This window comes from Grampus griseus (assembly GCF_964374135.1).
Source record: "Grampus griseus genome assembly, chromosome: 15".
Classification (NCBI taxonomy): Eukaryota; Metazoa; Chordata; class Mammalia; order Artiodactyla; family Delphinidae; genus Grampus; species Grampus griseus.
The window spans coordinates 57,344,145-57,356,233 of NC_139009.1; positions in this window are offsets into that span (position 1 = coordinate 57,344,145).

Sequence of the window (12,089 nt, forward strand, 5' to 3'; positions counted from 1 at the left end):
GGGAGTCAGGGAGCTTTGGATACTCTTTGGTATCCTTAGCCCAGTTCTGTGTACTCTTGTCCAGCTAATGGGGTCAGAACTCAGGTGTGCCCCCTTGAGGCTGCAGGACTTCACACCGTTACCTGACCTGGTTCCACCAGGGTGTGTAGCTGAGTTCTGTGACTGTCACGGCTTAAACCACAAAACTGAGAGACTGTAACCAGAAGCCTCTCTTCCCCGCTGTTGCCTCCGATACCAGAATGCATCTCTCCCCTCTATTGGGTGCTTAGGGCCAGTTCTAGTTGCTTTCCTGGCTAGAGGTGGCACTGAGGCCTGCTGCCTAGGACCTGGGGCTGCAACACACTGCCAAGCCTTTGCTCCCAGCTGTCCCCATTGTCAATCAGAAAAGTAGAAGCAGGGTCTGGCCGCACAACCATCTTGTCTCTCTAAGACCAGGGCAGTTCGCTTCTACCACTGGGCCTTCCATACGGCCTCTCCGCACCTCCTGCCACCTACTCCAAGGAGTTCCATCCTCTTGCAGGGCAAGGCTCACCTATTTCCTGCCTGAGCATCACTCAGATGCAGAGTAGCTGCATTATTGTCTTCTCCTCATGGGTTCCAGGAGACAATCCCCCCACGGAAAATAGTCTGAGCTTGGAATTCTACCAAAGCACAGACTATTCTGCCTGGTGTCTTTAATACATACACAGAGAGTCTTCTAAAGAACCGCATCCACCAGTAGACTGTTACACCAGTAACAGGCTCTGGTCCTCAGGTGGGGATTTTTTTTTTTTGCACAGGCTCCGGACGCGCAGGCTCAGCGGCCATGGCTCACGGGCCCAGCCGCTCTGCGGCATGTGGGATCTTCCCGGACCGGGGCATGAACCCGTGTCCCCTGCATCGGCAGGCAGACTCTCAAGCACTGCGCCACCAGGGAAGCCCCTGAGGTGGGTATTTTGAACATTTGTGACTTTATAGTCGATTGTCTCTTTGTATATTTAAAGTATACATTGACATATGCTAGTATCACATTAATAAATTTTATATAAGGTTGTTTTAAGATACTCTGTTTTTAGGAAAATACCCACACCAAACTGCTAATAATGGGATTAGGGATAAAGGTAAGTGTGAGAATTTTCATTTTCTATACTTAGTATGGTTTGAGGTGGTTTTTATTGACAACAACACATGTTACTTTTGTGATCACAGACAAAACTTAAAAACATGGAAAATATATACTTCACATACTATGCCTAATTAAACACTACACACACACACACACACACACACACACACACACACACACACACACACACACACACACACACACATATATGTATTCTTTATTCCTGAGAATAGTATTTGATGTGGGGAGAGAGAGAGCACGAGCGGGTGCAGGTGAGCGTGGAGTCTGGAGACACCTGAACATGGATGAGGTGACATCATCAACAGGTAAAAAGCTGATGAGGAGGTGAAGTGCTGCCATACAAAGTGGCATTTCTGTCTGGGCAGCTTGAACTCTTCTCAGACCCTTCCTTCCAAGTGATGGCTTCTGCTCTACTTTACCTAAATTACAGGAAGTCCTGGTCCTTTGTCTCAATATTCACTCCATTCAGCCCTCCCCCGCCTTTTGGTCAATTAACATTGAGAGCAGTTTCATTAGATGAGCTATATCACTATAGTCTGGCTTTTGGCAGTGATAAAAGTGCTTCCAGGGGTTTACCGTGCATATCACTTGTCTTCCACCTCCCACCACGCCCCTGCAGAACCGTCTACACACACACACACCACACACACACACAACTTGAAAATGGTCTGAATGTTAAGACAGTTTTGTAACTTATTCAATAAACCATGCAAAAGATTAATTACACATTTATACATGTAATTTGAGTTCAACCTTCTCCTGTGCCTTTCTCTACACATACAAGGAGCTCAGAACTCTGACACTTGACTTTCTGTAGAATGACATCATCTTCTTGGCCGTGTGCCTGTGGCTGTTCTCCTGGCTGAAACTCAAGCAAATGTCAGGCAGGTCAAAATCAGAAGGGGGAAATATGGTTGTGTGAAATCAACTGAATCAACTCACATTTATTACAAAGCAACTCTGGGCAGAATGCATAAAGGCTGAAGAATCAGAGAAAGCTTAAGACATTCCCGAAGGGAGAGTGTTGATTTGAATTCTTAAATTAAGCTACTGATCCAATTTCCATTTTTGCATTTTGTGATCTTGGCTAATTTGATAGGCAAAATTTTATGCCATTGTATTTAGATGAAATTTCTTTGATTACTGGTGAGAGTAAGCACTTTAAAATACATTTTATTATTATTTGCATTTCTTTCTGTGAATTGCCTATTTGTATATTTTGCTCATTATTCTTTCGAGGTACCAGCTTTTTCCTTATTACAAAGTAACAGTACTTCATATACGAAGGATCTTGACCTTTTGTCTGCAATATTTGCCATAAATATTTTTCCTAGTTTGACATTTATCTTTTAGTTTTGTTTATGGTTTTTCTGACTTTCAAATGTTTTAATGTAGAAAAATCTATCCATTGCCTTCGGGGTTCATCTATTACCTTTTTGTTTTTTGCTTAGTAAAGGCTTTACCACTCTGAGATCTCATGAATCTCATAAATTTTTATCAGTGTTTTCATTCAGTTTTTAATTCTTTGAATTCAGCTCTTTAATCCTTCCTTATTGCATTTTGGAATATAGTGTAAAATAAAGATCTAAATTAATGATTTCCCCTAATAGGTGAATCTCCTATTTGTTGTAATCAATTCACCCTTTTCTCATTTATGAAATTTAAAGGATTATACAAATAATATAGCTGCAATAAAAAAAATCAGAAAATACAAATAGTGGAAATGAGGGGGAAAACACTTGTATTTTCTTTCCACTCTGAGTTGAGTGTTAGCAATTTCCTCTGCCCTTCCAGACATTTTCTTTTCTAGATGTTGCATACATTTCGCCTCCAAATGGAATCATATTGCAATATGGTTTTGTAACCTGATGTTTTTCCATTCAGTAATGTATCATGACTATCTTTCCATGTCAGTCAATATACTTTTACAGCACTACGTCCTAATTAACTTTTCACTGAAATATATTGTACATTTAGAAACGTGTACATTTCATAAGTGTACAGCTGGATGAATTTTTACCACCTGAACACATCCATGTAACCAGCTGCTAGATCAAGAAGAAGAATATTACTAACACCCCCAAAACCCTCCCAATGGTTCTTGCCTGTGATCTCTCTTCCCCAAGGGTAACCATTGTCCTTCTGTCCTGACTTCTAACAGCATAGATTGATTTCATAGTCCTATTTTTGATAGCTACATTGTATTCCATCACACATAAATGTATCACAGTATACTTGCTATGGGTTAAATTGTGTCCTCCCCAAAGATATGTTGAAATCCTAACTTCCAGTACCTGCGAATGTAACCTTATTTGGAAATAGGGTCTTTGCAGATATAATCAAGTTAAGATGAAGTCATCAGGGTGAGTCCTAATCCAATATGACTAGTGTCTGTAGAAGAGGAAAATGCCATATAAAGACAGAGACACACAGAGAAGAAGGCTATGTGACCATGGAGGCGGAGATGGGAGTGATGCTGCTGTAAGCAAAGGAACACCAAGGATTGACAGCCACCACCAGAAGCTAGGAAGAGGCAAGGAAGGACTCTACTTAGAGACTCAAAGGGACCATGGCCCTGCCAACACCTTGATTTCAGACTTAACTTCCAGAACTATGAGAGAAGAAATACCTGTTGCTTTAAGCCACCTAGTCTGTGGTACTCTGTCATGGCAGCCCTAGGAAACTGATAACCCAGTTTTGATGACTGTGGGGTTTTTCTTACATTTTATTATTTTATAGTGTTATGAATATTTATTTTTTTCCTTAAAAGAAACTATAAGAATGATCTGAATCAAAGAATACTAGTAGACAATGTGCGTACAAAGTACTTAGTAAGACAATGGCTATGATTCACCAACTCTATCTCTAAGTGTTATACTTGGTGATAGAGGTGATGTGGGCTCCTTCCTTTGTAATGAATTCCTCTGTAACTCCAGTCTCACCAGGATTCCCTAGCCTGTGGGTACAGTGGGCCCACATAAAGATATAACTCACTTCTGCCACCACCTCCATAATCAGAACATTCCAGCCCCTTATCTCTAGGAGTCTCTGGGGTGGGGCATGAGGCAGTGGTGGTTATCATTCCAGTTCTTGAACAATCCTTGCACCTTCTTCTCAACGTCCCAACACATCCTCCATAAAGACTTTTGGGGGCCTGAGTGTGCTGCTCCCTCTGAGAGTTCATTAAGTCAGTGGAAGGACCCATCTCATCTTCAGAAGCTGAGCTGCAAGGTGCCAGGGCACTGTGGCATTCCATGTGGTCCTCATTGCATTAGAGCCAGGCAATGTTTCTTTCTTTTTTTATTTTTCTGCGGTACGCGGGCCTCTCACTGTGTGGCCTCTCCCGTTGCAGAGCACAGGCTCCGGATGCGCAGGCTCAGCGGCCATGGCTCACGGGCCCAGCCGCTCTGCGGCATGTGGGATCTTCCCAGACCGGGGCACGAACCCGTGTCCCCTGCATTGGCAGGCGGACTCTCAACCACTGTGCCACCAGGGAAGCCCCAGGCAATGTTTCTTAAACGAGGAAAAAAGGCCTTTCTTAGCCACTCTGTACCAGAAGCCCCCAAACAGCCCTCCCTGTTTTGTCTTGTCTCCCAGAGTCCTGCTGCCTGTAGCCCTTTCACCTGGGACTTAGCTAGGAAGATTGGAATCTGAGGCAGACACCATGTGTCAGCTGCATTACAGTGCCCATGTAAAATATTCCAGATTGATGATTCCACAGTTAGACTTCATGCCGGGATGTATCCAGATCTTAACAGTGAGCACACTTTCTGCTCAAACTCATTACCTGCTGTCTTCTTGAGCCTTCATGATATTTTGATATTCATAGGTAAAATATCCTCTTCTCTTCTTTTTCCAAAAAAAAAACATTCTTATAAGCCATGACCTGTTTATTTCTCCGGATAAATATATGAATAGTATTGTCGACCATTAAGAAGTTGTCAAGGATGGCATCAAACCAATGAAATTAACAAGAGAGCTGACATCTTTGGCATGTTTGGGTTTCCATCAGGAATGACAGCATGTCTCTGTGCCTCGCTGAATCTCCTTTCACATCTCCTCCAGAGGGATTTGGGGAGCTGGAGAGGAATGGCAGAGAGCAGTCCAAACAACCTGCTGAGTGGGCTTTGGGAAGCCGATCGAGCATTGCTGGCTCGAGTACAGGGGAGGTCATTGAAAAAGGAGGCAGGATGAGTTCTGAGCCAGCTCTGGGTGTCTTCCAGGAATTCTTGATTTTTTTCATGGCACTGGATGAGAGAGTGTGCCCAGGGAACAAATCTGATGAAAGCAGAAAATAAGCTGATTTAGTAAAATTTGTCAGACAGGAGGAATTGTGGCTGAACCCTGGAGCCAAGGATCATGGAAAGAAGGGTAAATTGAAAACAGGTAGCAATGTGCACTGTGGGTGTGGCTGAGCAGAGAGGCGGGGCTGAGCTAAATTTCAGGAGACTTGGATTCCAGTCTGAGCTCTGAAGTCATGCTGCTCTGTTCCTTTGGGCTAAAGGCCTTTCCCCTTGAGCATCTGTTTGCTCTTTTCTCGCTATAAGAGTGCTCACTGAAGGACCTCTAAGGCTCTCCTTGAGCTGGGTTTCTAAGTGGTATTTACTAGAGCAACACAGGAGTTGCATGGCTGAAAAAAGCCCCAAGATGTTAAACCAAAGGACATAATTATAGAATGATGTGATGAAGAAATGAAATTTCAAAGCACCTTTGGGATGATTCCTGCCAGTGGAATAAGAAAGGAAAAAAATCCAAGTTAGCTCAAGAACGTTATTTAGGGGTGAGGGATACCTAAAAGCACTAAAAAAAAGTGCTTTTCAAATGAGTTCTTTCTTTGGGTTTTGTTGGGTGACGGCTCCCTGAGGTGAAATTCTCTCCGATACTGTGACTTGCTTTGTAGGTGGGATGAAGCAAGGAATGTGCCCCTTGCAGCAGGAGACTCTAACCACAGAAAAAATTTCCAGGCCATTTGTGTCTTTGGGGCTACACATTTGAAAAAGAAATTACATCATTGGAGTTCCAGATTATTTTAAACTCATTTCCTTTCCTTCTTCTTCCCTTATTTTTTTTTAAAAAATTTTTATTTACAGATTTTGCCATAAGCCTAGGTTTAACTCTGTCACAGAGATGAATTATTAAAATTGGGCCCCAGATAGATGTCTGCTTCACAGATGGAGGAGGCTCCCCTGAAGCCTTTGGCAGAAACTGACATGTAGGGACTAAGCCCTTCAAAGGAGTCCCCACCAAGAGCTGCAGTGCATAGAACCTGCCAGACTATATCTGCTTCTAATATTTCCATTTCCCCCATGGGGGTCCTGGCCAATAAATTCTTCCAATTATGCCCTCATGACTCCAACTCCACAAGTCACCCAGTACCTCACTGCTCTGAAGGTCAAAAATGTCTTCATTGAGGCTAGCATTATTGTTAGCTTCAAGAACCATTCATTGCTGGGTTTTTGAAGGGGAAATAGGAAAATTCTAAGTTTTGCATTGTACCCAGCCTCCAAGATGGCCTCCAAATCAGTCCCCAATGATCCACCTCTTGGTATTCGCACACTTGTGTGGTCCCCTCCCACACTCTGGCAGGGTGTGCGTGAGTGTGTGAAAAATAGCATATTGCAGAAGAGGGGAGGTCAGCTGCCACGTAGTGAGGTCACTCGGGCAGCCTAGAGAGAACCCCACATGATGAAAAGGAACTGAAGTCTCCAGCAACAGCCAGTGAAAACTAGACAACAACCTTGTGAGTGAACTTGGAGGTGAATCCCCACCCCACCCCAGCTGAGACTTCAGATGAGAGTACAGCCTGGATGACAATTTGACATCAATCTCACGACAGACCTTGAACCTGGAACCACCCAGCTATGCCACTCTCAGATTCCTGACCCTCAGAAACTCAGTGAGGTAATACATGTTTGTTGCTTTCAGCTCTGAAGTTTTGGGGTAATTTGGAATGCAGAAATAGATAACTAATGCACTCTGTGCTTTGTTTTTGGTTTTCTGAGTAAATAGGAAGACATGCTATATGGAATGACAGGTCAACATGTGTCTATCTTATATGTTCCCTGAGTTTGGGGCAGGATCAAGGAATCCATATGTTTAACTAGCACCCCAGATGATTCTTATCATCAGGAAAGTTTGAGAAACAATACAGAACAGGATTCAAAAGTGAATGAGACATACCTCTTCTTCAGGAAACTGTGCAAGATGGAAAGCAAATTGGTACACAGAAATACATTTAAAGAGAGGCACCAAGTGTCAAGGAAAGGTTTGAATAGCCTTGGGGGAATCAAGGAATGCTTCCTGGAAGAAATGACACATGAGTAAGATCTCAAGGGTTGGTTAGGACCTCAGGGAGCGATATATGGAAAGAATCACAGAGTGAGAGTAACTGGTGGCATTTATCAGGGGCCTGCATTGCACCAAGCACTTTACCTGCCTCATCTTATCCAGTCCTCACAACAGTCCTGTGCAGTAGGAGCTACTGTCACCCATTTTACAAGTGGGAAAGCTAGGCTTTGGTTAGCACACTGTCCAAGGTCACACAGCTCCTGTGTGCAGTACTAGGTAGAAAGGAGATAGCTGACTCTATCTGCCATGCTTTTAACTGCTATCATGTTCCATGTCCTAGGGGACATGAGACTCAGAAATGTGAAAGGCTGGGACATTTTTGCAAAAGACAGGAGTTTTGTGGAAATAACAGAAGAAGGTGTCCACGTAGGGATATGGGCCAGGGGAGGATACTGTATGAAGAGCTGGAACATGGCAGTGGTTTCCTAGTGCAAGCTCAACTCATTCATTTAGTGAATGAGGAAAGGGAGTCTCAGAAAAGTTCTGTGACTTGCCTGAAGTTTGATAGTGGCAAAGAGGAGTAAAAGTCCAGACCCCTGGCAGCCCCATTTCCATTGTGGACAACTGGAGGCCAAACTTTGATGCCTTACTAAGGAGATCTGAGCTCTATCATGGCTTTTTTTTTTTTTAATAAATTAATTTAATTTTGGCTACATTGGGTCTTCGTTGCTGCGCATTGTAGTGTGCAGGCTTCTCATTGTGGTGGCTTCTCTTGTTGCGGAGCACAGGCTCTAGGCACGCAGGCTTCAGCAGTTGTGGCTCACGGGCTCTAGAGTACAGGCTCAGTAGTTGTGGCGCACAGGCATCGTTGCTCTGCAGCATGTGGGATCTTCCCAGACCAGGGCTCGAACCCGTGTCCCCTGCATTGGCAGGTGGATTCTTAACCACTGCGCCACCAGGGAAGCCCATGGCTTATGTTTTCTGTTTGTTTTGTTTTGTTTTTAAACAATTTTAAGTGTACACTTCAGTGACATTCAGTGTTTTCACAGTGTTGTGCAACCATTACCACTATCCGTTTCCAGAACTTTGTCATCAACCCAAACAAATTCTGTGTCCATTAAACAATAACTCACCATTCCTCTTCTTCATTCTATTTTCTGACTCTATGAGTCTGCCTAATCTAGGTACCTCATATATGTGGAGTCATACGTATGTTTATCCTGTTGTGTCTGAATTTTTTCACTTAATATGATGTTTTCAAGGTTCACCCGTATTGTAGCATGTATCAAGACTTCATTTCTTTTTCCCCCCATTTTTTCTATTGTGGTAAAATACATATACTATTTACCATCTTAACCATTTTTAAGTGTACAGTTAAGTGAATTAAGTCCATTCACATTGCCGTGCAACCATCACCACGCTCCATCACCCTAACTCTTTTCATCTTGCAAAATTAAAACTCTGTACCCATTAAATAGGAGCTCCCCTTCCCTTATCCCCTCAGCCCTTGGCAAGTGCTCTTCTACTTTTGGTCTCTATGATTTTGATGCATCTAGGTACCTCATATCAGTGGAATTAGGCAGTATTTATCTTTTTGCGACTGGCTTGTTTCACTTAGTATAATGTCCTTAAGGTTCATCCGTATCCCATCATGTGTCAGAATTTCCATCCTTTTAAAGGCTGGAAAATACTCCGTTGTATGTACCTACTACATTTTATTGATCCATTCATTTGTTGATAGACGTTTGGGTTGGTTCTACCTTTTGACTGTTGTGAATAATGCTGCTATGAATATGGGTGTACAAATATCTCTTTCAGACACTGCTTTCAATAATTTTGGGGATGTACCCAGAGGTGAGATAACTGGATCATATGGTAATTCTTTTTTTTTTTTTTTTAACTTTTGAGGACCTGCCATATTGTTTTCCACTGTGACCGCATCACTTTACATTCCCACCAACAGCACAGAAGGGTCCCAATTTCTCCACATCCTCGTCAACACTTTTATACTTCATTCCTTTTTTCAAGGATAAGAAATATTCTAATGTATGCGTACACCACATTTTAAAAACTCCATTTATCAGTCGATGAACATTTGGGTTGTTTCCCCCCTTTGGCCTGTTGTGAACAATGCTGCTATGAACATTGATGTACAAGCATCTGAGTCCCGGCTTTCAGGGTTTTTTGGGAAGTGGAATTGCTGGATCAAAAGCTAATTTGATATTTAAGTTCTTGAGAAATCTGTACTTTTGGAGATCTGTGCTCTGTAAGTTAGCTCTGGTCATCCTAGCCTTTTGAACAGATATCCCTGGGTGGGTGGGAGGCCACCTCTCTCTCCCGCATCCACACCGCTGCCCTCCCCCCGCTTCCTTGCTTTCCGGAAAGCGGTTCTCAGAGCCTCTAACACAGAGGTCAGGCGGCTGAAATGAAGCTGACCCCGGCGTCCAGCTGGGCTTGTCTGAGGGAACTACCTTTGGGTCGCTCCCAGCGTCTCCTGCGAGGGCGGTTTGGGCAGGAGGGGAGGCTCCTCCCGGTTCTCTGAAATCTCGCCAGCTCATCGGGCCCGACCGCCCACTCTGGCGGTGGCTCCGGGGCTGGCCAGGTGAGCGGCCGAGCGGTCCCGAGCCCCGGGGTGGGCGCAGCCCTGCGGGATGGGAGCCTCGGGCGCCGAGTCCGCGCTGAGCCGGGCTCCGAGCTCCACCGCCCTCGTTCCCGCCCCAGGCGGTCGTTCCGGAGCCTGAGCCCAGGGAACGCGCGCTCCCTCCGGCGTGTCCTCGCCTCGAGCTGCCGCTTCTGCGTCCCCGACACTCCGGCCCCGCGGGGACTCCCGGGGTCCCCAGCCGCGCGCGTGCCTGGGCGACCCGACGTGCCCCTGCCTGGAGCCCGGAGCCCCTCCCTCTCGTGTCTCCCGGACCCGGCGGAGCACGCCTCCCCGAGCCGGGCACCCCGGCCCTGGGCGCCCCACGGTCACCCGGGCGGGGACAGCGAGGGGGGCGGGGAGGCGTTGGTGGCCACGCCGAGGAGCCGCGGTCCTCTGATCTGCGGCGGCGAGAGCGCAACTCCCGCAGAGTCCAGCCGGGAAAGATCCCCGAGCAGAGGAGGGAGAGAGGGGACCCGTGCTCTTCCTATGGGCCTCTGGGAGAAGCGGCTCGTGTCCCCGGACCCGGAATAAAGAGCTCAGGACCTTGTCCGCCCGGCGCCGGGATGCCGCAGGTACGGAGCGCGCCCTCCGGGGCGATGCTCCTAGGACTCCACGCGGCAGCGGCCGCCAGGGCGCGGGGGCTTTTGAGTGGGGAGGGGGCTTTTCAAGAGACTCGCACTCGTGCTCATTTCTGCAGGGGACCCGGTCTGTCCCCTCCTTCTGTCCTTAGGCGTAGCCTCTGAGGCTCCGAGGACAAAGTTGGGAGCAGGCTTATCAGCAGAGGCTGCAAAGAGATGCTTCCAGAGATGGGAAGGTCTGGCCAGGGGGCAATCCCTAAACGCAGGGGCTCCAGAGGACACCGGGTGACAATGGGGTTCCTTCTGGGGAGGTGAGAATGAAGGAGAAAAAGAGATCGCTGGACAATTTCTCCCCAAATCCCAAATCTCCTAACACCCGTTCTCCCCAAGAAGTTTTTATGCTCTTTGTTTTTAAAACATGACTTTGAGTCTTCCAGGTAGCGAGCTTGCAGGGTCCCTCTCCAGAGGTGGCGCGCCTCGGAGACCCACAGGGCCTGCGAGGGGTGAGGACTGTCCCACGCGGCGGACTGCATCCTTCCTGCCTGGATGGCAAGCCTGGCCCTCTCTGACCTTTCCGATTTGGGTTCTGCTTCACACACGATAGCAGCAAAGGGCAGGGCCTGAGAGGGGCAGGACCGATGCTCAGAGGAGGAAAAAAATCTGCGAAAAATGGAGGGGAAGTGTTGGGGGAAAGATGGGGGACTGGGGCTGGGCCTCCCTGTGCAGAGGGACTTTAGTTCTACCCCCAAAGGCAGGCTCCAGACATGTCACCTTTAAGGAATGTGAGCAGCATGCTCTCCTGAGGGTCCTAGGAGTCTTTCTTGTGTCCCCCTTTCCCAGGAACCTCAGGCTTCCACACTTCCCCTCCCTCTCTGAATTTCCTGCCCTCTGTGGAGCTCTCCAGACCCCAGCCCTCTTCTTACATCCCAGCAACCTGGCCTGATGTTTGCAGGCTCTGGGAGGGACTGGATCTGCAGGGAGAGGGACGGGGACATGGGGATTCTGGCTCCCTCTTGGTTCTGCATCCCCACCGGTGCAGCTGACAACCCCCTCCTGGTACCCCAGCCCCATCATCTGGGTCACGAGTGCCCTCCTCTTCCTCGAAGCTGACCGAGCAGGCCTGGGTCCTCACTAGTAATTCCTTGCAGTCCTAGGATGTAACACCCTCCCTCTCCAGGGACCTCCATGCTTTACAGACATCACTGATCTCTTGCCTGGAGGATGTTGAAACTCTGAGAGCTCAAGCTATTTATCTCAGGACACACAACCAGCCAAGGAAGGATTTTGTTCCAGAGTCCCCTTTCTAAGCCACTCAGTGATTAGGCTGGGACTTCACTCTTGCAGCCTCTGTGTGGGGACAGGCCTTGGTAAATGCTGTGCCTGGCTTCTAGGCTCACATCAGACTTGGAAGTAGGAACAGGAAACCTAGTGAGGAGAGGGGAAGGTGGCTGCTACA